At 42.7% G+C, this 26,652-nt stretch overlaps 1 long non-coding RNA gene across 2 annotated transcripts in view; it reads left to right on the forward strand.

Annotated features, from left to right (window-relative positions):
• Positions 1-26,282, forward strand: part of LOC308574293 — a 39,358-nt gene extending 13,076 nt beyond the window's left edge. Inside the window, exons 2-3 of one of the 2 annotated variants that reach the window (XR_014002451.1) lie at positions 2,857-2,944; positions 25,972-26,282. This is a non-coding gene — a long non-coding RNA (uncharacterized lncRNA). Of the gene's footprint in view, positions 1-2,856; positions 2,945-3,914; positions 4,029-25,971 lie in introns of those variants that run through there. The other variant, XR_014002452.1, reaches the window with a different exon arrangement.
• Positions 26,283-26,652: the final 370 nt, after the last annotated feature.

Below are 26,652 nucleotides of genomic sequence, written 5' to 3' on the forward strand. Positions count from 1 at the left end.
ACCAAATGCACATAAAAAATGTATGCTTTAGGTTAAAATCCACATAAAATGTGTATTTTAGGATAAGATGAATACAGCAATGTATATTTTAGGATAAAATGCGTGCAGAATAATGTACATTTTGTACGTTCCTTGAAAATCACAGATTGACACTGAAATGGCATGGAACAGAATTATGAATGAACAGATGTGAAACTGACACAGATTGAAAATAGACTGATTCATAGCCATCTCTTACATGATGGTTTTTCCCCATTCACCAGGCAAGTAGCATCTTTGATGTGGGGTGATTTTAAAGAGGAAAATAGCACAGAGAAAGGGGGTTAACCCCCTCCCTCAGTGCTATGATCCTGATTTTATTTGCACTCCCTCCACCCCCCAAAATATCTGTGGTTACTCATACATTTTTTAAAAAAGTTGCACCGACACATACACAAGATCTTGGGGGGCAATTCACCATTGTTTCCTGTGTCTCAGTGAGCAGCTGAGCAAAATAAGAATAATAATAAAAATTTGAGATTTGCTGAAAGCCTTCAAGTGAGGTTATTCTGGATTGCACTTGGACTGTTGCAAATATTTCCAGTTTCCACTTGTCAGGCTGAAAACAGTGACTGGGGCCCAATGTAGACATATTCACTCAGTTTTGCAAAGCCTCTTTAATTTATCTTAGCTACCACAATTTTCACCACTTGGTTCTACTTCCTTTTTCCTGGATTTCCTGGAGTGACCACTGTCAATCAGGGTTCCCATAGCATCCTAGATGGCACCACAAGGCTGAGTAGCCACCTGGATTTGGCAACATGATGACATCACTAAGAGCAAATTAGGTCAGTCGAGACAGTTGAGACTGAAGGCAGTGCTTGCTTAATCAGGCATTCAGGAGGCCCTAGCCTAGACAATCAAGGACCAGGCAGTGAACAGGACATCACTAAGCTACATAGACAATCAGATTTAGCTGCAGCATGGTACCACTTAGGGCAAATTAATTTAATTAAAGGAAGTGAATGAGAAGGTGCAGCAGATGGTAAAAGAAACAAGAAATGGATAAACATTCTTGCAAGCAATATTGAAAAAAATCAGGAATAATACATTGAAGAAAATTTCCCTCCAAGCAATAAATACTCCAATACTACTTCCATGCAGCAAGGGGGTATGTCTGAATAATACAACCATGTGAGATGAAACAATTGTGTGGGACTTTGGCAATCAAGTGGCACCTTTCAGATGGGGTGCAACTAGCTGGGCATGACACATGAGCTTGCCTTCACTCATGTTGTGTCGCTTTTTATCCTCATGCTTGCCCCTAAAGCCTGGGCTTGTAACCATGCTGCTGCAGCTAAGAAGTTGTCTTCTTCTACCTCCAACACCAGACTTTGGGTTTTGTCATAGGGTTCTGCAGACAAAGCCCCATTCCCCTGCTGAGTAGGAGCGGACCTCTCAGATCAGATCTGCAGTATTTCCGGACCTCTGCCTGCAAAAAGAAAAGAAAAAAGACCACAGTCCGCCTTGGATCTCACTATGCAAAGCGTACTTATTGAAATCAGCTGAATTAAAGCTTCTCTTTCAATATTTCTTTTCCACGTGGGTTACTACTGACAGAAACTGCGTGGAGTGAAGATGCACTCCCTGCCTAACTCTGTTAATGGATTATAATTCTGCGCTGCAAAGCCGCCTGCTGTTCTCTTGCACTCTTTTTCACCCCACCTCTGCTGATCTGCCTGCTTTAGCCATGCGCTACATGTTTTCAAGCTGACAGACAGAGAGGGGGGGGGGATATTATTTTTTAAAGACTATGGGATACCTGTATTCAAAAGCTGTAGTCTCAAGTTGAAGGAAAGCACACACAACCAGAAGTACCATAACTGTCCTACTATATCCCATCTTTTTCTTCAAGGAACTCAAAGTAGAATGCATGGTTCTCCTTGTCCTCATTTAATTCCCACAAGAACATTGTGTAGGCTAAGAGGCAATGCCCAAGTTCACCCAGCTTCATGACTGAGTGGGGATTTGAACCCTGGTCTCCTGGGTCCGAGCTGGACACTCTAACCACTGCACCACACTGTCTCTCTTGTATATAGTTTTGCCTAATATACTTATTTTTGCAAGCAACTTCCCTACTATGATGCATCTTTATATGTGCCCCCCCCCCAATATAAGCATTTCTATGCACACTCCAGACTAGTATATATATACTTGTACATATTACTTGGATGGAGAACTGCCCTGCAAAATTCAGAGAAGTGCAGCTTCCATAGAATGACTGCAGATTGGTTTAGGTATTGTTTCAGGAAGTGCAAATTATGTAGTTTCACCTTTCAGTGTGAAATGTATTGAATTTCTCCTCCATGCTTACCAGGGAACAAATAAATTTGTTTCGGGGGCTGGTTCCATGCAGTGTGCTCCCATCTGGTGATCCTCAGCACAGGTCAGGTGAGGCAGAATTTACATGACTGGTTGGCTTGCATGAAACATAGAGGTGCTTTTAAAATGGAATTGCCCCTTACGGGACAAACTGGGTACATCTTGAAGTAAGTAAATGAATAAACCCATCTTGGACCTAATCTAATTAAGTATCTTGTGTTGTTGTTTGTGTGGCTCATTCATTTCTCTCTCCTCTTTCCCTCTCTTGTAACCAGCTGTGACCTAGAGGTTGCTTGTTGTATTATAAAAAGGGTTTTTTCTGTCTGTGTTGTACAAGCAGGAATAAGGGAGGCAGGAATGAGCACATTGTCTCCCTGCTAATTAAAAAAGATGCCTGGAGGTTAGCCTCTCTCACACTCGGGAAACCGAAAAACAGAGTGATGAACCCCATTTCAAAGTGGAATAATAATAAAAAGTGTGTTTTGAATTTCAAAGGAACTCATAATTATTGGAAGGACCAGTGCTTATGGCACACCTGATGCATACGAAGCCCTGGTGTCACAGATGGTGAAAGTTTCCAATGGTAAGAAGGTCTTTACAAGCAGGTTAGAGGGATGGTGATAAAACAACACCATGGAGGTAAATCAAAGCAAATCCTCTATTTTATTTTATTTCTTATTTCTTTCCTATTGAACCATCTTTATGCCTCAGTACCTCAACATCTTCTGGACCACCTCTCCTGATATGAACCTCTTCTACCTTTAGATCATCACCCGAGGTCTTTCTTTAGGAAGATGATGGCAAGGGAGGGCATTTTTAGTTGTGAAATCCCCATCTGTGGAATGTTCTCCCCAGTGAGACCTACCTGGTGCCTTCAGTGATGTATTTTTGGTGCCAGGTAAAACATTACCTCCCTCCCCCCCAGGTTTTTGTTGGACTATGATGGTGATGTTTGCTGGTAGTTGTGCTGCATAAGCTTTCTGGCGCTGTTATTGGGGGTTACTTGTGTGTGTTTTTTATGAACTGAATATGTTTCTGTGTAAATGTTTTTTCTGTAAATGTGTTTTTTATTATAATGTATTTTTTTACTTATGTTCTTAAATATGTTGCAAGTCGCTCGGAGACCTTTTTGTGTAGCGAGTGACTAACAGCTTCAAATAGTGATGATGATTGACATCTTCAAATATCTCAAAGGCTGTCACCTAGGCAATGGAACAGTAGCTAATGGGCTCAAATTACAAGAAAGGGAATATCAGCTAAATATTAAGTAGCTCCTGAGGGTACAAATTGTTGGACGGTGAGACAGACTGCCTCAGAAGGGGGGCGTCCCTCAGTGGCCTTTCCTTCATTAGAGGTGTGCAAGCCGATCTCGAAGATCAACCTCAAGCATGCTAATGCAGCAGATGGACCCAATGGTGTTTGAGGTCTGTCTGTCTATCCACTTATCCATGATCAACATGAAGGGTTGACGTTGTTGGGGGAAAATTGGGACACCTGCTGGAGCATCTGTGCCACGTTGATCTCACATCCACATTGCCACACCTCCTCTCCAGCCCAGGATGAAGCAGTGACTCAGCAAGAGGGAGTTCAGGGAAGCAGTGTAGTCCCACCACACTGTCCATTGTTCATACCTACAAAGATTCTGATCTCTCTCTCATCCCACCGCCTGAGCCTCATGACACTTCTGCTCCACTTCAATGCTGTCTTGAACAGTAGATACTTAGTTTGTCTTTATTTATCTTTGCTGCAAAATAAAGTGGATGGAATGGGGAGGAACTATCATGTTGTGTTCAATCAACTGGGTCTGGTGCTCTCTCTCATACAGTGGTCAGCTTGCAAGCAGAACAGTGGTGAGGAGAGATGTCCACCATGCCTCTTTCTTGTGCCCTGGAGACAGTCAAGTCAACATCTGTTGACCAAGAGGGGAGGGCCAAAACTGATACCTTCAAATTACATGACAGGGGATTTCAGGTAACTATTAGGGAGCACTTTTCGACTGAGTTCTTTGACAGTGGAACAGACTGTCTTGAGGTTGGTGGACCATCCTTCATTACAGACTTTCATAGTAAAAAATTAAAACATAGTCCAGTAGCGCCTTAGAGACCAACTAAGTTTGTTCTAGGTATAAGCTTTCATGTGCATACCTAGAATGAACTTAGTTGGTCTCTAAGGTGCTATTGGACTATTTTTTATTTTTTTATTTTGACTGCATCAGACCAACACTGCTACCTACCTGAATCTAGACTTTCATAAGTAGAGGTCGGATGGTCACCTCGCAGAGTTGCTGGAGCAATGCATTCCCCGCATTGGCAGGGTGGGGCTTGGACTGAATGAATGAATTTATTATTTCGGTCACAGACCAGTTCCAGGGGCTTGGATTAGATAGCCTTTGAGGTCATTTCCAGCATTATTCTATATTCTATGAGTAGAGGACTTTATTCAGCCCAAAGGCCATATTCACTTCTGTGCAGCCTTCCAAGTGTCATGTGTCACAGCGGTTGAAGGTAAAAGGCAAAAATGAATGTGACAAATAATTTGACTGCACAGTAGGCTAGTTTTTTCACACACTCCCTTCACTGTATCCAGAGAAGTAAGATGCATTAACATAGTTCAAGGGCATATTTCAGCCAGACAAAAACTTTTGGGGTGCAAAGTAAGACAAGTGGATGCTGTGGTTTGGGCACAGGATGTGCAGCCTGCGAAGAGGTCCGATAGAAAGTTCTGGGGTGTTGCATTTTGCCGCTGGGACTGACATTCTGCCCACCCCCATATTCTAATCAGAATGTACATATAGCTGTTCTTTAAAAACATATACAAAGATAGATAAAACAATTGTTGGTGGGTGGAGAAGACAGGAGAGGAGCAGGAGGCCAAGAGCAGCAGTGAAGTAGAATATAAAAGCTTTTGCTCCCCCTTGGCCAGATAATTGAGGAGGTGTCAGCTTGCATCATAGTGAAGTAGAAGCACTGACTCATTGCCTCCCCCAGAAAGGAGGGAGGTTGAAGACCTCCTCCTCCTCTCCCAATACCAATAATACAACAAAAGAATCGGAAACCTCTGCAGGCATTTATGTGGCTTGATTAAACAGACACCACAGCCTCTCTGCTGTGCCCTGAAACCTCCTTCCTTCCATCCCTTCCTTCAATTTTCTCTTCCTCGCCAATCCTTTTGAAGATGCATCAGGTCTGGAGTTCAGATTAATCCAACTGCTAGATGTATTATTCATTTCTATGCTTTAATGATGTGATAAGGTTTCTGGAAATAGGAAAAGGCTCATTAAACTGTCATTTGAATATAGATCACAACTAAATTTGGAGGGAGAGATGGAGCTTGCCAGCCAAGCGTTCTCTCCATCCCACATCCCCGCTTTGCACACATGCCGTGCGGGCATTTCCAGAGGAGAGAGCACAGAGATTAGCACTTATACACTATTGATTCTTCAATTAATTAGTAGAAGGGGTGCAAGGAAATGAGGGAATTTGTAAAGGGGGGCAATGCCTACAGACAGTGAGATCAGTAGAGGCAGGTCTGTCAATTTGCTATCTCAAAAAGGGGGAAAGTAAGAGAACCATATTTCTCTGGTTGGTTGTCTAGTAATATCACAAAAAGCTATCTCTCACAGTTCCTCCTGGTTGGATGTTATTCTCCATTTTCTAATACAAGAAGCCAATGAAAACTATTTCTACACTATCTCTCTACTCCCCTACCTGCTTCTTTCTCCCTTTCCCTTTCTTGAGTCCTCTCCAGCTGGTACTGAAGATTGGAGATGTTTCAATATTTTTGAAACTTAATGTGTGTTTTGCCTCCTCTTCTTCTTCTGAAAAAATAAACCCTTTGGAACCAATGGGATGCAACATATGGCTGCCTCTGAAACTTTAGGTATGGGTTTTTGGCTGGCACCCATTAATCCCAAACTTTTGTTGGAGCTTCCAGAGCTACATCACCTTGTACTTATCCACTCGTACCCTTGATAATGCTTCTTGTGGTCTCCTTCCTCCATTCCACCACAGAGTTGGAAGGAACCTTGGTAGTAATCTCCTCCAGTTTCCTGCCAATGTGGAAAACCCATTCCCATGGCATCCCTGATAGGCAGTCATCCACTCACTCTTTGCTTAAAAGCAAAGAAATGTTGACTGCTCTGCTCCACTGTCAAGAAACCATCAGGACATCAAATCAAATCTTTATTGTTATGGTTAGGAAATTCTTCCTGATGTTTAAGTTGAAATCCCCTTTCTTAGCATTTTATCCAATGTTAGCCCTACTCAGAATAGACCCATTGAAATTAATGGACATGACCAAGTTAGGGTCTTTAATTTCAGTGGGTCAACTCTGAGTCAGACGTGGTGGGATACAATGTGAACAAATTACCAGTGCTTTTTTGGGGGGGCAGGGGTACACATACCCCCAAACATTTTGTGAATCTAAATTTGGCCTCATTAAAGGGCAGTATTTCAATATGAGTAGGAAAATGAAAGTACCCCTAAACATTTTTTTAGAAAAAAATAGCAGTGCCTATTAGTATAGGTCCTACCTTTGGAACAGCAGAAAACCAACATGCTCCATGATTGTAGATGTGGCAGCCCTTCAAATTTTTGAAGAAGGCTGTCATTACCCATCTTAATCATTTCTTTTCCAGCTAAACAGATCCAACTCCTTCAGTTTTTCTTCAAAGGACTCACTATCTTTGCTGTCTTCTGTTGGGCACATTGTGTGTCAATATCCTTCTTAAAGCTCATTTCTGCTTCTTCCTCTCTCCAGTGCTTGGAATCTCCAGCTGATACTGGCGATTTGACTAGATACATTTCAGTACTTCAGGTCTAGGTTTTCACATGGCAGCCATTCATTTCATAACCCTTAAGAATTTCCAGAGCTACATCACTGGAGTACACAATTAGACTCATTGAGGGAGTCCACTTAATGTGACCTGATTGCAGCTCTGGTTTCCAGAGTCAATTCAAAGTCTGATTTTGACCTATAAAGCTTCATGCATTCCAATAATTCAAGGACTACCTCTCTCCATTTAAACCAGCCTGGACCCTGTGTTCAGCATCTGAGGCCCTTTCTCTGTATGCCCCTTCCACAGAAGGTGTGCCTCACTTGAGGGAGGTACAGAGGGTGGCCGTATACGGATGGGTCTTTTCAGTGAAACACAAACAGCCTACACCAATTTGTGGAATGTTCTCCAAGGAAAACATGCCTGTTGCTATCATTGTCTATTTTGGTGTATCAGGCTAAGTCATTCTTTTTTCTTTTTACCCAGGCCTCCACTTTGGTCTCATCTTTTAGTGGGTCTGGGTATTGTGTTGAACCAGGAACATTTTACGAATTTTGTGTTGCACATAAATTACTGGATCAAATTTTCTGGCTCTTAATTGATTTTACCAGCATGTATTTTATCTTGTTAAGTCGTTTTGAGATTTCTGTATATATATACAGGAACGAACAAATATTATGATTAATCATCATAATCTCTGAACAATGTCTCATGTGGTCTCCTTCCAATATTGCTATACCATGGCATGCACATGGCACCTCCATGGCATTATGTCATTGATTGCCAGCTGCTGGGAATCACAGGTGGGGAGACTGCTGTGGCTCTCATGTCCAGATTGCAGGCTTCCCATCGTCATCTGGTCAGCCAATGAGAACAGGATGCTGGACTAGATGAGACACTGGCCTAATTCAGCAGCATTTCCTTATGTTCTTATGTAGGGAAGTCATATCCACCAACATCTCACAGACAAAAATAGGGATGCAGTGCCACTGTTCTCACATCAAGAATCACTTGGCAATCCCTGAGTTATCAACTTCTGCATACCATTGAAGGATTTTTCTTTACTTCCTCACGATATGCTGAATTCATTTGCATTCATGTTTAAATCCACTGCTTTAAACACCAAAAGGATGTTTTGTTCTTTTGGTTAAAGATACACTTTGGGGGTGGGGGAACCATAATTGTCTTACAATCTGTTTCCAAGTATTCAAAACATACCTTAGCAGCTGCAGTGTCTGAAATGGCAAGCTGTGCACTGCATGGTGCTGGAGGGCTCACATGCACTTGCATTTATGCTTGTGCATTAGAGGTAAGATCCATCCATCCACCCACTAAAAGATTTCACATCCAGCGGCCCTGCAGAAGGAGCTGAGTCCTGAAAAATGGGAACAGAGACTGGCAATATTGCAGCACAGCACCCAGAAAAGTTATAAATAGGAACATTTACCAGGTCCAGGGATCTTAATCTCAGGGTTGTGGGTTCAAGCTTTGGGCAAAAGATTCCTGCATTGAATTAGATGACCCTTGTGGCCCCTTCCAATTCTACAATTCTATGATTAGGAAATTCCTGCCTCTGGTCCAGATGGCAGTGAATGCACACAAAATTGACACACCATTCTCTCTATCTTCAGTGTTTGGCACTGACTGTCACTGCTTACATAGTCAAATTGGCACTGCCCATGCACCAAAGGGAGGTATACGCAAGTTCAAGGGAACCCTAATGGTTTTCAGAAGTACACATTTTGATGGAGGTCCCACTTGCCTCTCCGAATTCCCAGGTATCTATTCCTCTTTCATTCTGAAATCATCTGCAGAAGAGTGGGTGCTCTAGACTTAGCAGTTATCAACATGCAAGGCTTATTATGAGGAGCAGTGGTTCTGAGGAAGGAACATAGGAAGCTGCCTTATACCGAGTCAGGCCACTGACCCATCTAGTGCACTACTGCCTATGATTGACTGGCAGTGGATCGCTGGGGTTTCAGGCAAGGAGTCTTTCCCAGGCCTGCCTGGAGATTGAACCTAGGACCACTTACAAACAAAGGAGATGCTCTACTACTGAGCTATGGTCCTTCAAATGAGCTATGGTTTCCCAGAGGTTGTGTCTATACAGTTTCTGAGGGATCCTGAGATTGATTTAACATAGTCTTGGGGCGAGGCATGTTCAAATGTGTAATTCCTCGGATAAAGGTTTGAAGTTGAAAGTACTCCACTTCTCACTCCCCCAGCTCTTGCCTGCTTTTGCATGGTGTGGTCCCTGAAAATTATCTTTCTGCAGCAGAGACATCAAAGATATTATTATTATTATTATTATTATTATTATTATTATTATTATTATTATTATTATTATTATTTATACCCCGCCCATCTGGCTGGGCTTCCCCAGCCACTCTGGGCGGCTTCCCAAAAAATATTAAAATACTGTAGTACATCAAACATTAAAAGCTTCCCTAAACAGGGCTGCCTTCAGATGTCTTCTAAAATTCTGGTAGTTGTTGTTCTCTTTGACATCTGGTGGGAGGGCATTCCACAGGGAGGGCGCCACTACCGAGAAGGCCCTCTGCCTGTTTCCCTGTAACTTGGCTTCTCACAGTGAGGGAACCACCAGAAGGCCCTCGGTGCTGGACCTCAGTGTCCGGGTAGAACGATGGGGGTGGAGACGTTCCTTCAGGTATACTGGACTGAGGCCGTTTAGGGCTTTAAAGTTCAGCACCAACACTTTGTATTGTGCTCGGAAACGTACTGGGAGCCAATGTAGGTCTTTCAAGACCGGTGTTATATGGTCTCGGCGGCTGCTCCCAGTCACCAGTCTAGCTGCCGCATTCTGGATTAGTTGTAGTTTCCGGGTCACCTTCAAAGGTAGCTCCACGTACAGCGCATTGCAGTAGTCCAAGCGGGAGATAACCAGAGCATGCACCACTCTGGCGAGGCAGTTTGCAGGCAGATAGGGTCTCAGCCTATAGTCACAGCCTCTGGGTGAGTAGCTAACAACTCTAGTTCTAAGGTGCAGGAATCTTCCCAACTCCACCTGCCCAAAAGGACCTTAGCTCTAGGAAGAGGTGGACACATTCTTTGCCATCATAGACTTCTGTTCTAGCAGAGGATCTAATTGTGCTGAGATCCTACCTACTCTTTGGTGTACTTGGCACAATGCATAACCTGGTCCTAGAAGCTCCAGAAGACTTTGCAGGGTAGTCCTATAAGAAAGAAGTGTGTTGGGTAAAGTCACAGACTATTGACAAAAAAGGGAGAGTTCAGTAGAAGATATGAAGAAATCTACCACTTCCATCTAGTGGGTCTGCTTACCTGTGTTACATAAGACTGTATAAGAAGCTACATTAGATAAGTAAAAATCCCACAGAGTACACTGTAGTGACTATGAACAACCTCCAGGTTCATTGCAGCGAAAAAGGTAGAAATGTTTTGTCTTCCACCAGAGGGTGCTACAATGTCTTGTCATCTAGCCAGGAATAACAGCAACATCAAACACAGGTTGGCTGAACTGGGGGTGGTGTGGTGAGGAGGCAGTTTCATTTTTATGACCTTCCACAGGGCTTAATCTCTGGATATTTATTATGAACATACAACAGTGGTGATGGATGAGCCACATGACACCCTCTTTCCTTTCCTTTGTTAATGAATCAGCTGGGGTAAAATTATGATGTTAAATAACCAGAAACACAAATGGTTCATTTCTGAGTCCTTTTATGGGCTCCAATGCACTCCTGAGGATGGCACTGGAAGGACAACAGAGTCGGGCGCCTTGAGGTCTCGCCACCCTCCTCACAAGACCCCTGCAACACTTTCTCCTTTCTCTGAAAGTTATCTGACATCATTGACAGCAGGGCCTCCACTGCAAGGAACCATGGGAAATGTAGTAACTATGGATTCTGAGGTGGCTATGGAACCTTACCCTTGCCATTGCACTGCTGAGCTCCGGGTGTTTGGGAGCCCTTTGACATAGGACATCAGCAGGACCTTTCTCCCCTTACTTTCCACCTCAAACCATACTCCTCTACCCTGGCCTGGTAGGGTGGGAAGCAAAGAGGCCAGCGGCAAGCAGAGCCAATGACAGGCAGCAACTCATTTTCATTTTCTCCCTCTTTCTCCTGCCTGTGGAGCATGGGATTAGCCAGGATTTGGGGGGGGGGCAGGCATTATGTTAGTGGGCAGAACTGAGTTATCTGCATGCAATTAGTCAGTTGAGTATTTCTATTTATTTACTTGATTTATGGAGGGGCCAGCTGTTCCCCTAGCTATGCCCCAGCCCCAGATATGCCCATGCTGTGGAGTCCTACAAGGGCAAAACTAAGACAAAGAGGGAGAAAGCTGACAGCTAGGGACACCTCCTGGATCAAATGTGAGTTAGAAAGCAGGGAAGTGAGGGCTGTCTGAGGGCAGACTGAAGTTAGTAGGGCAGTGCCCCATTTGTCCTACTAGGCAAGCCTCCAATTCCCAAAGATCTGTGTCTAGAAGTGGCTGAGTTGTCTGGCAGCATTTCCTTCCTCTTTCACCATGGCAGCACTCAGTTCTAGTGGGATTGCTGTGCAAAAATGCTAGTGACGGGGAAGAAAACCTCATGCATCTTTCCCACCGCTCCTAATAGGATAGACGCCTGCACAGCCACAAAAGAGAAAAACCAACATCAACAAAGTGCAGGGTGGGGGAGAGGGTATGGATTTGCATTTGCAGATTTTTATGCTTAGATGGAAACTGAGAAATAATTACAACAATATAGCAAGCAGCAGAGTACATCTCACCACCATGCGAAAGACTGAGACCAGGTGACCTGTGTGCCTGCTCAGTCTGCTGTATAGATGTTATCTCTTGATGGGCAAAATGTAAAGGTAAAGGACCCCTGGACGGTTAAGTCCAGTCAAAGGCGACTATGGGGTTGTGGATCTTATCTCGCTTTCAGGCCGAGGGAGCCGGTGTTTGTCCACAGACAGCTTTCTGGGTCATGTATCCAACATGACTAAAGCACTTCTCACACAACAGAACACCATGACGGAAGCCAGAGCACACAGAAACACTGTTTACCTTCCCGCTGCAGTGGTACCTATTTATCTACTTCTACCGGTGTGCTTTCGAACTGTTGGGTTGGCAGAAGCTGGGACAGAGCAATGGGAGCTCACCCTGTTGCGGGGATTAGAACCACTGACCTTCTGATTGGCAAGCCCAAGAGACTCCGTGGTTTAGACCACAGCGCCACCCAGATCCCTCTTGATGGGCAATTCCAAGGCCCTCCTGCTCCCCATGTTTAGAGTGCTTTGTCATTTATTTACCACACTTGGACTGTACAGCCCATCAAACAGAGGAGTCCCCCAAATAGAGGAGGCCCTTTGTAAGGTTGGGTGTACCAACACTTTCCATTTTTTGAAGGGAATGGAAGGTTTTATAAATGCAGGATGAGCAGCACCAGATGTTCCCCACTTTCCCTTCCTGGGTACATTTTTGCGTATTCCAAATCAGAGTTTGAGAAACGCTCGTCAAAATTAAGAGCACCGGCACCACACATTGTGGCTCTCTTTCTCAACCCTCTCGGTTTCCTCTGTCCTTTACTCTTGCAGCATTTTAAATATAGAAATTAAAAAGGCACAAGCCAAGAGCATAAAACAACAGTTAATCAAAAGCTGAGTAACATAAAAACCACTCCAGCTAGAGAACAAAGGGCCTTTGTAATAGAACAAAGCCAGAGCCACTAGAACAGAGTGCTGAAGTGGAAGGAAATGCAGTCAGAATGGGGACACTCAACCTAACTCAAATCTTGGTACTTGCCCTAAACTCAAACTATTGGCCCACCTAGCCCGGTATTTATTTATTTATTGGGAAATAGTTTTTATTTGATTTTACAAGTATAAAATTATAACAAAACAAAATACATATCCATATTTAGAGATTGCTCTGAATCTCTAGACTTCCCACCTTCCCCTCCAAGGGTCCCATTGTCAACCTTTTCAACTTCTTATAATTTGGCAATCCATAATTTACATCACTCCATTTTGTTCATAATATTTGCTACATTACAAGTGTTATTGTAATCCTGCTAATGTTGTCATCTGCTTACAGTGGTCTCCCAGATAAATTATAATTTTTTCCGATTCCTTATTAAGTTTCGGTCTCCTTGGTTCCTGAGTTTTCCGGTCAGTTTTGCCATTTCGGCATAGCCCAACATCTTAGTTTGCCAATCTTCTAGTAGGTACTTTGTCCTCTTTCCATCTCTGGGCTAGTAACATCCGGGCAGCTGTTGTTGCATACATAAAAAGTATTTTCTGCTCGTTTGGAATATCGGCACCTACAATTCCTAATAGAAAAGCTTCTGTTGTTGTTTTTTTATAAATAAAAGTTATTTTAAACATATTTTCAACCCATTATATATCGTTTCCCAGAATGCTTTTATTACCTTGCACATCCACCACATATGATAAAAGGTACCTTCTTTTTCTTTACATTTCCAGCATATATTTGTACTTTTTTTATACATTTTTGCTAACTTACCAGGAGTCAGATACCACCGGTACATCATTTTCATATAATTTTCTTTCAGCATGAAACATGCTGAGAATTTCCAATCAGTTTTCCATAACCTTTCCCAGTCTCAGATAGGTAGCCGTGTTGGTCTGCCATAGTCAAAATAAAAAAAATTCCTTCCTGTAGCACCTTAAAGACCAACTAAGTTAGTTCTTGGTATAAGCTTTCGTGTGTATCTGAAGAAGTGTGCATGCACACGAAAGCTTATACCAAGAACTAACTTAGTTGGTCTTTAAGGTGCTACAGGAAGGAATTTTTTTTACTTTCCCAGTCTGAAAGTTAGATATTATGCCCCCAATCCTTAGCCCAGTGGATCAATACAGACTTAACCTGTTCATCCTTTGTATGCCAGGCCCACCTAGCCCAGTATTGTCTACTCTGACTGGCAGAAGCTATCCAGGGTCTGAAACTTAAGTCTGCATCAATGAAAGTATAGTGTCCCAATGAAGGGAAGTAATAGTAAACCTGAATGAATCTGACAGTAAAGTAGTTTACGTTAATACAGTGGTACCTGGGGTTAAGAACTTAATTCGTTCCAGAGGTCCGTTCTTAACCTGAAACTGTTCTTAACCTGAAGCACCACTTTAGCTAATGGGGCCTCCTGCTGCCGCTGCTGCACGATTTCAGTTCTCATCCTGAAGGGTTAGCGGAGTCTGTAACCTGAAGCGTATGTAACCTGAAGTGTCTGTAACCCGAGGTACCACTGTATGATTCAGATTCATGTGTGTTTTCTTTAAGAGGGACAGAAAGGGATTATCAACCAGGAAGGTATAATTATTGATAGGACTCAAATGAGTTAGCTGCCTAAACTCAAACAGGAGATCGTTTAAACTCTGGTAAATTGTATAAACGTTCCCACAGCTCGCCCCCTGGGACGCTTGCTGCGGTGCTCCCCTTTGACACTCGCTGCGGGCGGTGCCTCCTGGGACACTGTCCCCTCGGGAGGCTGGCTCTGCCCCCAGGTGAACAACATGTGCACCACTCCAGGTGCCGGAGTAGCTAGCTCCGCCTCTGCATATAAGATGGAGCTGTTCAGCAGTGCAACAGACTCAACTGGGGGCACATGTCATGTATGATTTAGTAGAGATCCCTGCATTGCAGGGGATTGGACTAAATGACTGTTGGGGTCCCTTCCAACTCTACAACTCTATGATTCTATATTTTCCTTGCTAGTTTTGTTTTTCATCTTGAGAGGCAAGGGGATGAACCTGGGACATTCTGCATGAAAAACTCTCCTACTGAGCTATGGCCTCACCCTATTTACCAGGTTACAGTTTACCCACAAGGCTACTAAACCAAGGCAACCATGCAGTGTTAACTCCGACATCTCTTTTTCAAGTGCTTTAACACTTAAGGAAGGGGGAAGAAATTTAATTCAGCCAGCATTTAAAGGTTGAAATGTGTAATCAGCATTTCCTGAAACGATACGCAGTCTGAAACACAGCCATTTCTCCAAATGCACACTTATCTGAATTTTGCAGTTCAGTTCTTCAGCCAAATAAGTCATTCACAAATGCATATACTAGGGGAAAGTGTGTGTAAGTGGAAACATAAGTGGGGGAGGGATTAAAATACAAAATGCATTAAATTAGGGGAAATGGTTTGTAAAAAAAAAGGTTATAAGGTGAAAGTTTGTACAAAACGTGCATATTAGAAGAATGAAAATGCAGATTAATTTTAATGCAAACTTTAAAAAAAAACACAGAAAAGTTTGGGGAAATGTGAGGAAGTGAATTTAAGATTGGGAAAATGATAAATTGAAATTGACAGATTTGTCTGCCTCCTATTAACTATCTCCCAGCATTTTACATATCCTAACTGAGCCTTCTATTTCCATCCCACTTAAATAAATAAAAAAAACCTTTTTCTTCAACCTACGGATTAGTGAACAGCGCCACTTAACCCCTTTTCATAGAGATTGCTGTGCATATTGAGAGATTCACCCTTGAAGCAAGACATTGCTGTGAAGCGCTTTTTCTTTTTCATGTATAAACTGCTAATTTGGCATTGTTATTTCTGCTTCTTGTTGCTGCTGTCGTGTTTCTAATTTTGCACCTACACATTTTACCGTGCATTTCCTGATGGGTCACAATGCCAGAATGGTGTGGTGTGAACCACGTATTTTCTTTTCATATTTTCTTTCCAATAATTTCTGTAGAGATAACACCAATGAATGATAAAATTTCACATGATTGTTGCTGCTGGTGTTTAGCATTTAACCAGCAGCTCAATATGATTTAAATTATAATCTGTTTGGCATTCTCCAAAGTCAGTGAATTTACCTGTTATTGTGCCCATTTTACAGATGGAGAACTGAGGTTGAAACTTAGCAAGTAAGGTAACCCACAACTGCCTAGTAATTTAATGGGTGGCTTGGGATTTGAACCCATGCCCAACACTGTAGTCCGTGGCACAGTGACTCTCCAAGGCCTCTTCACCCAACTCTGGTATACTGCAGAGTAGTGGGTGTATATCGGATGAAATTTTAAAAGCGCATTGAGATTCTTTGCGAACGAAAAACTTGTATATAAATGCTGTTGCAGCTAAATGGGCCCCATTACCTATAATAAGATGCAATGATGTTCTGGATTTTAGGAGTGTTTCCAGATTCCTCAAATGACACTTCTCTGTCACCAACTCAGGCACTTACAATAATGTGCCAGTGGGGGGTGAAAACACCATCGTTGGATATGTTTGTGTGCATATGTTTTTATACATCTATCCAGTGGGTGTGAATAGAACACAACTTCTATATATAAACCCCATTACAGTATTACACCGCAATTTTTTGTCATTATCCTCAGTAAAGATCAGGCTCATCTGTAGGCAGCAATGAAAGAAAGTGGAATAATGCTGGAAATGATAAACACATTCACTTAGCGGAGGGTTTTGTGGGTGTGCCACAAGAAGTGTACTTAGTATATCTTGCTAGTAAAAGGAGTTACATTAAAAGCATGACTTCATACCACCAGAAATATTCTTGCCTATAGTATATTGGAGTGGCCCACAGGACTTCCTTTGCAAACTTTACTAGCCTCTTTTAGACTACCACCAAACACGCTATAACTATGTTTAACATCAACCAGTTATTCTCCAAATATTGTTTGACTCCCATCATTCCTAGGCAGCGTGGCCAATGGTCAGAGTGATGGAAGCACAGAACCCATAAATTAGGAAGATATCAGTTTGGAGAAGGCTAGTCTAAAGTAATAATTCTCCACTTTTTAAGATCTGGGACTCGCCATCATTAACAAAATGACCCATGCTTCGTTTTTTATCATTGTTGTTGTTGTTTAGTCATGTCTGACTCTTCGTGACCCCATGGACCAGAGCACACCAGGCACTCTTGTCTTCCACTGCCTCACACAGTTTTGTCAAACTCATGTTTGTAGCTTCAAGAACACTGTCCAACCATCTTGTCCTCTGTCGTCCCCTTCTCCTTGTGCCCTCAGTCTTTCCCAACGCCAGGGTCTTTTCCAGGGAGTCTTCTCTTCTCATGAGGTGGCCAAAGTATTGGAGCCTCAGCTTCAGGATCTGTACTTCCAGTGAGCACTCAGGGCTGATTTCCTTCAGAATGGATAGGTTTGATCTTCTTGCAGTCCATGGGACTCTCAATAGTCTCCTCCAGCACCATAATTCAAATGTGTCAATTCTTCAGTGATCAGCCTTCTTTATGGTCCAGCTCTCATTTCCGTACATGCCTACTGGGAAAACCATAGCTTTAACTATATGGACCTTTGTCGGCAAGATGATGTCTCTGCTTTTTAAGATGCTGCCTAGGTTTGTCTTAATTCCGGCTTGGGATTCATCCAGTCCAGCCTTTCGCATGATGAATTCTGCATATAAGTTAAATAAGCAGGGAGACAATATACAGCCTTGTCGTACTCCTTTCCCAATTTTGAATCAATCAGTTCAGGTGATCAGGCACTCCCATTTCGTTCAGAATACACTGCAGCAAAATGTTTTAATATGGAGTGCTCCTGTTCAGGTTGCTAGCTAGCCATGTCTGCTTCTGGGAAGCTAATTCTGTTCCTTTTCCTTCCTGTGATTCTGTGGGCAACAATTTTATTATGAAAATGGCCTGCATTGTAAGAAACTAACCTGTAACATTTCAGAAACATGAGTGTTTGGATTTTTCTGCAGTGTTTCTCCATTTGTGGAATACTCTCCCCGGGGAGGTTCAGCTCACACCTTCATTATCTCTAGGTGCTAGGTGAAAGCATTCCTCTTCAGTCAGGAAGGGGGGATTATTGAATTGTTTCTGCTTCTGTTTTTATTATATATATATATATATATATATATTGTTTTTTACATTGTAATTTGATGTTGTGAACCAGCCTAAGATCTATGGATGTAGAGTGGTATGCAAATTTTATAAATAGCAATAATAATAGGAAGATATGGAGGGAAAACACTGCGCTTAGAGAGTCCCTGTAATATTATTCCCTCTGGTATAAAGCTGGACCTATCTGTCACCAAGGAGCTCTCCTTCCTCACCTGTTCTCTCCATCCTTATACAAAAAGCTTGGGGAGAAACGATTCAGTTTTTGCAGGCATGCTGTCTGCACAGAGTTTTTCTGTTTTTGATCTCTGAATCCCCCAAACTGCTTCAGTGGCCTCTGCTCCAAGAAACTTTGGACAGTCCCAAATCCTTGCAGAGCATACCCACCTATGCCAGGCCACATGCCAGTGGTGGTCAAGGCTAGAGGCAAAAGTGGACAAAACAATTAATGTGGATTTTGCCTTTTGCACAACAGTCTGCTGGCTACATGCATTCACACACACCCCTCGCTACTTGCCACCTAGGCAAGCAAGAGGCAATAGTTCAGGAGTTAGCAAACTTTTTCAGCAGGGGGCCAGTCCACTGTCCCTCAGACCTTGTGGAGGTCTGGAGTATATTTAGAGAAAAAAATATATGAACAAATTCCTATGCCCCACAAATAACCCAGAGATGCATTCTAAATAAAAGCACACATTCTACTCATGTAAAAACATCAGGCAGGCCCCACAAATAACCTAGAGATGCATTTTAAATAAAAGGACACATTCTACTCATGTCAAAACATGCTGATTCCCAGACCATCCATGGGCTAAATTTAGAAGGTGATTAGGCTGGATCCGGGCCCTGGGCCTTAATTTGCCTACCCATGCAATTGTTCAAGGATAAATTCAGCCAGGCAAAAAATGCTCAAGGAGGGTGCCAAGCACAGCTGACGAGGGGTCTGATTCGGGACAGTGTGTAGCCTGGGGAACACCCCAAAGGTAAGACAGAGAGGTTTGGAGGGCTGCATTTGGCCCAAGGGTCTAAGGTTCAGCACCCATATTCTATGCACGGCTGGTCCTTCCCTGACTTTCAGCCTGGGTGTTTCATCTCCCAGAATGTGGCGCCTTCTTGTGCAACATGGAATTATTGAGTGAACAACTGACAGGACGCTTGTCCCGCCTCCCCTCCAAAGCCACCCTGCACATAACCATTAGCACCTCTGCAGAAGGAAACAAAGCAAACCATCTCTCTGAATTAACCTCTCAGCACCGGGTGACTCTCACCTGCCACCGGCAACGGCTGATGGGATTAGGTCAGCCTCATTAAATGTGGATAATCTGATAATAAGCACTCTGCTCCCCTGCCCGCCATAACAACCTGCATTATAAATTCTTCATAAAGAGGATGTATTCTAGCAGATGCATTTAATCTGCTTCAGACTTAGCATTAGTGGAAAGGGGGAAAAATATTCTACTTCCCTCATTGCCTAACAGGATTAGTTTAAAATGTCTCCCTTTTTATATATATATAAAAAGAAAATAATAATAATCCCAAAGTCTGCTGTTGTTGTTATCAGTTTAAGAAAACACATACAATTTTGCAGTTGTCTATTAAAAATTAATTGTTCTCTGCATTGGGAAATTGAGGCAAGCTCCATGCCCAAGAGTATGTTAGGGTGCAGAATCAGATACTGATTAGCCAAAGCAGTGGTTTCCTTCTTGGTAAAGTAATTTGTAGCCTCCAGGTTCCAGGCATCAACGTGGAGCATGGAATAATTGGAAAAATGCTTTTTAAAAGTTAAATCTATATATAACATACTTAAAGAAATGGATGATCTGAGAGTTTGCAAGGATAAAATGATTGGCTACCTGTTAACGATCCTCAGGAAGGCAGGAAGCTATTACAAAGCTATTAGGAATAGGTATCTGTACGGATACCTGGGAAGTCAGTTTTTTACGGAATCTGATCTGAATGGACCTTATATGCATCTCCCATACTAACGGTAATTACACACCAGATTCTGTACTTTGTCAATGTTCTTCAGCTTTTTTTAAAAAAAAAGTATCAAAAGACATTTTAAAATGCATGTCTGGAAGAAAATCCATTTGGAGATGCATATTGGAAAGCAAACATGCTTCAAAATATGTATTTAAATGCAAACTTTTAATGTTTAAATGCAGTTTAGTATGGAAATGAGATAAAGCAAACAGATGTTGAATGAGGTTCTGGGAAAGGAATACAGACCAGAGATACACTGATTCCCCCATTGTTAGTCGTCTGTGGGGAATCTCATTCTCTCACATCGTGTTTGGGGCATCAAGAAAAGTCAGATGCCATAGAAGAACAACTTATTTATTTAAATTAAATATTTAGTTCAATGCATCTCTCAGGCTTCCTGTTCTTGTTAACACCCCCCAAGGGAGCCGTCAGAATTCCAGAATGGTTCCTTACTCCAGGTTTCCCCTGGTGGACCCTCAACTTCCCATGAAGGAAAGGACTTTTCTCACCACAGTGTCCCTTTTGTGATACACAATGCTTGCAAAATTCCCTTTGCTATCTCTTGTTTCACCTCTGAGACAGCAATGTAAGAACATAAGAAGAGCCTGCCAGATCAGGCATCCTCTTCTCACAGTGGCCAACCAGATGACTGTGGGAAACCCAAAAGCAGGATCCAAGAAGAAGATTAGCTGGTATTCAGAAGTATAGCTGTTCCTCTTAGAAGTGTAGCTAAAGGAGCATCTCCACGCCCATCGTTCTGCCCGGACACTGAGGTCCAGCTCCGAGGGCCTTCTGGTGGTTCCCTCACTACGAGAAGTGAGGTTACAGGGAACCAGGCAGAGGGCCTTCTTGGTAGTGGCGCTCGCCCTGTGGAACGCCCTCCCATCAGATGTCAAGGAAATAAACAACTATCTGACTTTTGGAAGACATCTGAAGGCAGCCCTGTTTAGGGAAGTTTTGAATGACTGACGTTTTATTGTGTTTTTAATATCCTGTTGGAAGCCACCCAGAGGGGCTGGGGAGGCCTGGCCAGATGGGCAGAGTATAAATAATATATCATCATCATAATCATCATCATCATCATCATCATCATCACAGCTGCATCATTGTTCATCCCTCTTTTGTCTTTATAAGTGCAAGCTTCCCTCCTCTGTTTTTCTTCTCCCTCTGATTTTGTATTCTGTTCCCCTGGTCTTTCTAGGTCAGAGGTTCTCCCACTCTTTGCTCCTTACTCTGCATACTTGGTACTTGCCAGCCATCCTTCCTCCTTGTCTTCCTCTCTATGTTTACTGCTTCTCCTATCACACTCTTCCATCCTGCCATCCTTTATGAGGCTGCAGCAAACACGTGAAGCCACTGCTCTGCCATCCCCATGGCAGTATTTTATTTATGCATTTATATGCATTTATTGTCCACCCTTTACCATGAAGTCCCACTGTGCAACATATTCCATACAACCCAACACAACAATTAAACCATGTAATGCATAAACCTGACTCAACCATACACAAAACCGAATCAAAAGGAGTCGGAAACAGCAGCAGCACTGCAACTGAACGAATACTCAGATCTCGTCCTCCACTTGCAAAGACCTGTAAAAAAATGTATGTCTTGGAATGATGTCAAAATATATGTAATGATGAGGGGAGGGCACGCCATGAACTTGGCAGCACCAGAGAAAATTGAGTCTATTTATGCTGTATCCTTCAGCACCAAAACTAAATTAGAGGTATCACCAAAATACTAAACTACAAATGCACACAAAAGGGAGAGGAGATGCATTCTTCATAGCCCAGCTATGAGCTGAGAATTAGACAAATTCAATCTAAATCCACACTCTTTGATGTGAGGACTTTAATGTTCTTTAATTAGTTGAAATTTGGAGGGGACAGAGCAGGTAGTGTGAATTCAGAGAAGTTTAAGATAAATAGAGAAAATATGATTAGAATGTATTTGAGCAGAATAGTAAAAGCATGCATTTGGTTGATGAAGTTTTCGGAATATCATACTCTTGTACATAGTCATGGCTGCCAAAAGCACTACAAATTATGGTGTGACTTGTGATGGTAGATGTGGAGTCCAAGTGAGCCTCCTCATGAACTTTTGGTGAGATCTCATGAGATTTCAGCAAGATCTTGCAAGATCTCACCATAAATAGATGCTGATGCCCTCACTGCCTCTCTGTTGGAGGTGGAAGCAGCAGGACAGCTGCGGCACCTGAGGGGAGTGCCACCTGGGGGGGTTTCCACCACCTGAAGTGGCTGCTTCACCCCACCTCATGGGTAGGCTGGCCTTGTATGAAGCTAATCATGAAAGAGCACTCCATCCTCACCTTCTCTCCATACCCTTATACGACAAGATTGTGGAGAAATGTTCAAGTTTTTGCCAACATGCTATCTGCACAATTTAAAAACAACAACACCTGAATCTTTGAGTCACCCTAAACTGCCTCAGTGGTCCCCCTTCTAAGGCACTTTGGAAAGATCCAAATCTATAGGAAGCAGACTCACTTTGGTTCTTAATTCAGCATTCATCTGATGCGTCCTCCTAATGTTTAGCTTCTGACTCAGTCAGAAATGGAAAGTTTCCTTCCTTCTGTGAATCATTCACTCTCTCTCCCTCTCTCTCTTCTTTTGATTGCCCAGACAATTTGCTGGGATGTGTGGAAAGACCAGGAAGAAATGAGGGGGGAAGCTCATCTGGCCCATTTCTTAGTCTTTATTATTGGCACAGTGAAAGGAAGCAAATGTATGAAGTAATGAAATGAAGAAATAAGGAAGGTTTCAGGCCAAAAGGCTGAGCTGCCCATCAAGTTAAATTTTAATATGAATTGTAAGGAATTTACATAGTTCCTAGCTAAAGCAGAGCAAAATTAAGCTGCTTATGAGTGTACTAGTGTATAATCAAAAATATGCTTTCACTTTTCAGTAAATGTCAACCTGGGGTTTAATAAAATCCCATGTTGTGGAACAGGGAACTAGCCCTAACTTTCCATATTTTGTGGGGCATGGGGAGAGACGTGTTTCGACAACTGCCAAAACTTGTTCACTTATGACAAACTATTGCCTCTGAAGATTAAAATGAAACAGGATGGACCCAAGCAATAAAATAGGATAAAACTGTGCTAAGAGTGTTGTTTTATTTAGTAAGAAAACAGTATGTTCAACTAAACAGCAAATGGATGAATCCCCCTATTGTAAACAGTATGTCGGGGACTGGCAGGGCTCTGACAAGGGTATGAAGAAGGCAGGGGGCCCAGGTGCTGACCCAGGAGAGGTAGGCAGTGATTTATGTTCAAGTGAAGGGCAGGCTGGTTGAATCCCTGCCACCTACTGCCCCACTGTCTCCTAGAACCAGGAGGGACTTACAGAGGGAAGCACAGCAACGACTTCCATGCAGGGGAAGTCTCAAGCAGCATGTGCAGACTCTGTCAGATGGGGGTACATAAGCCGTGTGTGTGTGTGTGTGTGTGTGTGTGTGTGTGTGGCCCCACTGTTTTTTCAGCTGCTCCAGTGGGCACTTGGGAAAGTCAATGCCAGCTACGTAGACTCTAGAAGTGTGTGTGTGTGTATCTGGTGCACCTTAAGAGCTTCAGTAAGTGTGTGTTTTTGTCAATAAAGAATTAACTATGGGCTGTTTGCCTTCCTTGGCTGGTTGTGTGCAGAGTACAGCACCCATAACTTGCAGCAGGTTTGGGGAGTCTCTCATTTTCCAGATACTGTTGTACTCCAACTCCCATCAGCCACAGCCAGCAGGGAGGATGGGAGTTATAGTCTACAACATCTGGAGGGTCACAGGTACCCAATCCCTGATGTTCTACCAAGATCAGGACTCCCCTTCAAGTCCAGGTTTCATGTCTGCACAGCTAGTGGAGCAAAACTGATAAGTCTGCTAACTCTGAATATTTGCTTCTGGGGATATTCACATGAAGATGAGGAGGATATGGAAACTCTAGAACAGAAATCAAGAACCAGTGACCCTTCAGATGAGGGTTGACTCCGACTCCCATATTCCCTGACAAGTGGCCATGTTTGGTGAGGCTGGCTAGAGTCCAGAAAGATCTGGAGGGCAGTGAGTTGTCATCTTTGTTCTAAAAGCTACGCAAAGCTTGTTGCGGTAACCAGCACACTGTTAAAAGGCTCAGGTTGTAGGTATGGTGCTTTTGGGGGATGGGGAGAAATGAGATTCTAAAGTTTTGCAGATAAATAGGAAAGAGTCCAAGATTCTGGAAGCCAGCACATCTCATGTGCCCCCAGCATAAACATAATAGAGTCTTCATTTTTCAAGACACCTCAAAGTTAGTTGTATTATGCTAGCTACATTTTTCATAAATTAACTATGCACGTATCTGAAAAGCAAACTTGAAATTGCTTCAAGGAGAGCTGGCAACCTGACCTACAATTAGCAATGTTTTGGAGTCATGAAGTTTTATTTTCATCTTGACAACTATTATTTAAGATATATTGCTTTTTATAAAATCTCTATCCTGCTTAATGAATACAATATATCTGAGCCAGACTGGAAAATACTTCTCCCTGATCTGACCCAGTGCATGGAGTGTAAACAGTTTCATCCCATCCACTCTGTGTCCCTATGTCTGTATCTCTGTTGCGTGGCCTGTTGTTGCTGGTGAGTGACTGCTTGGGTTGGGAACTGTTTGTAAGTTAGCACAGGCCTTCCACCCAAGGCCTGTGGGAAGTAAATGCCATCATCAATCAATCAATCAATCAATCAATCAATCAATCTCCTTTTTTGTCATAGAAAAAGTGCATCTAATACATGGATCATCATCATCATCATCATCATCATTTATTATTTATACCCCGCCCATCTGGCTGAGTTTCCCCAGCCACTCTGGACGGCTTCCAATCAAGTGTTAAAAACAATACAGCATTAAATATTAAAAACTTCCCTAAACAGGGCTGCCTTCAGATGTCTTTTAAAAAGAGGATAGCTGCTTATTTCCTTCACATCTGAAGGGAGGGTGTTCCACAGGGTGGGTGCCACTACCAAGAAGGCCCTCTGTCTGGTTCCCTGTAACCTCACTTCTTGCAATGAGGGAACCGCCAAAAGGCCCTCGGTGCTGGATCTCATGGGGCTGAACGATGGGGGTGGAAACGCTCCTTCAGGTATACAACACAGTTAACGAAACATAGTAGGAGATACTTAAGGACCTAAAAGGAGCATTGAGGAAGCTGCTCTCGAACAAACTGCCAAAATTGAACATTGATGAAAAGTTACCCTTTCTCATCAAAAAACAACACATTTCCATGTACTGCCAGGTGAAATGCTCCCAATTAGGCAGGCCAACCCCCAAAATCATTACCAACAAAGGGGTAAAACAGGGTTGTGTTTTGGCCCCGTATTTATTCCACCTTTTCTTAAACTACCTTGCTCCCTGTTTACACAGGGTGGATGGCCATTGCCCGAAGCTCAGCTCCATCCATGTTACCATCTTACTATATGCCGAATGATGCAGTCATCTTGTCTCGCACAAGGGTTGGCTTGAAGCAGCTTTTGTGGTGCTGCTAGGAATATTGTATAGCCATTATCCAGGAAGATCACTGGTGATACATTTGAGTAGTTTTAACTGAGAGCTGTGACAACAAATACAGGAGAGATAAGTACACAGATGCCAACTCTGCACCCACATTAACTTTGGCAGCACTATTACAGGTAGGGATATTGAAAAATTCTGATAAAAATGAAAACAAGAGTGGAATTTGGAATGGAATGCAATCCAGAGACTGTGATAGATATTCACCGTCGTTGTTGTTTTCAGTCCACAAACAGTATGCAATTGACTACATTCCCCCCCCCCCTTTGCATTTTGTTTCCTTCGCATTGAAATGAATGGGGTGGAATAACAGAATGACAATTTACACAATTATTTGCATAAATTATGTAAGTTATGGCATTTCTCCACAGTGAAGTGACTAATATTGGTTTTGGCGAAAAGCGAACTGCATTGGAATGGAAACAGGGCTGCCTGTGACAAATACAGGGTTGAATGTAATATGATGCTTTCTTACATCCCTGATTACAGGACCTGATAATGTCACCCACAACATCATTTTCCAGTGTGATGTACACCATCATCTGCCAGCAATGCCCTTCTGCATACACATCTCTATACAAAACAATGAATCGACACAAATCTGACATGAGAAAAGGCAACCTAGGAAAGCTAGTAGGGAAAATGTTTCAGCCTCCCAGGGCACTGTGCTACTGACCAGAGAGTGACCATCCTTGAACAAAGAAACTTCAGAGGGAGACTTGAAACATGAAACAGTTGAATTACAATACATCAACAGCTTCAGTGCTGCCACTTTTAGATTGAACTAGCACAAATGTACCTGCACCTAAGGATAACACTTTATGCATCTGATCAAGTGGACTGTAGTCCAAATAAGTTCATACTATAATAAATATATTCATGTTTAAAAGGCTATAAGGCTCTTTTGTTGTTATGGCCAGCTGTATGTGTATCAAGAAATCTGCTACACTGTTCCCAGTATAGCTCCTGCAGCTTAATTTTACTTCCTCCACTGGAATCAATGGCTCCATTAGTTCCTAGGGGGTGACAAAAGGCTTCTGAGACTGTTGGAGTCTTTGAACTGGCTCAGAAAAAAGGTATTGTTGTCTACCTGAAGAGCTGCATGCACAATACAGAGCTATCTGATCTTCTCACTCAGTATAAGGCAACTACGTTATACACTTCAATGGA

This window comes from Podarcis bocagei (genome assembly GCF_964188305.1).
Source record: "Podarcis bocagei genome assembly, chromosome: 15".
Classification (NCBI taxonomy): domain Eukaryota; kingdom Metazoa; phylum Chordata; class Lepidosauria; order Squamata; family Lacertidae; genus Podarcis; species Podarcis bocagei.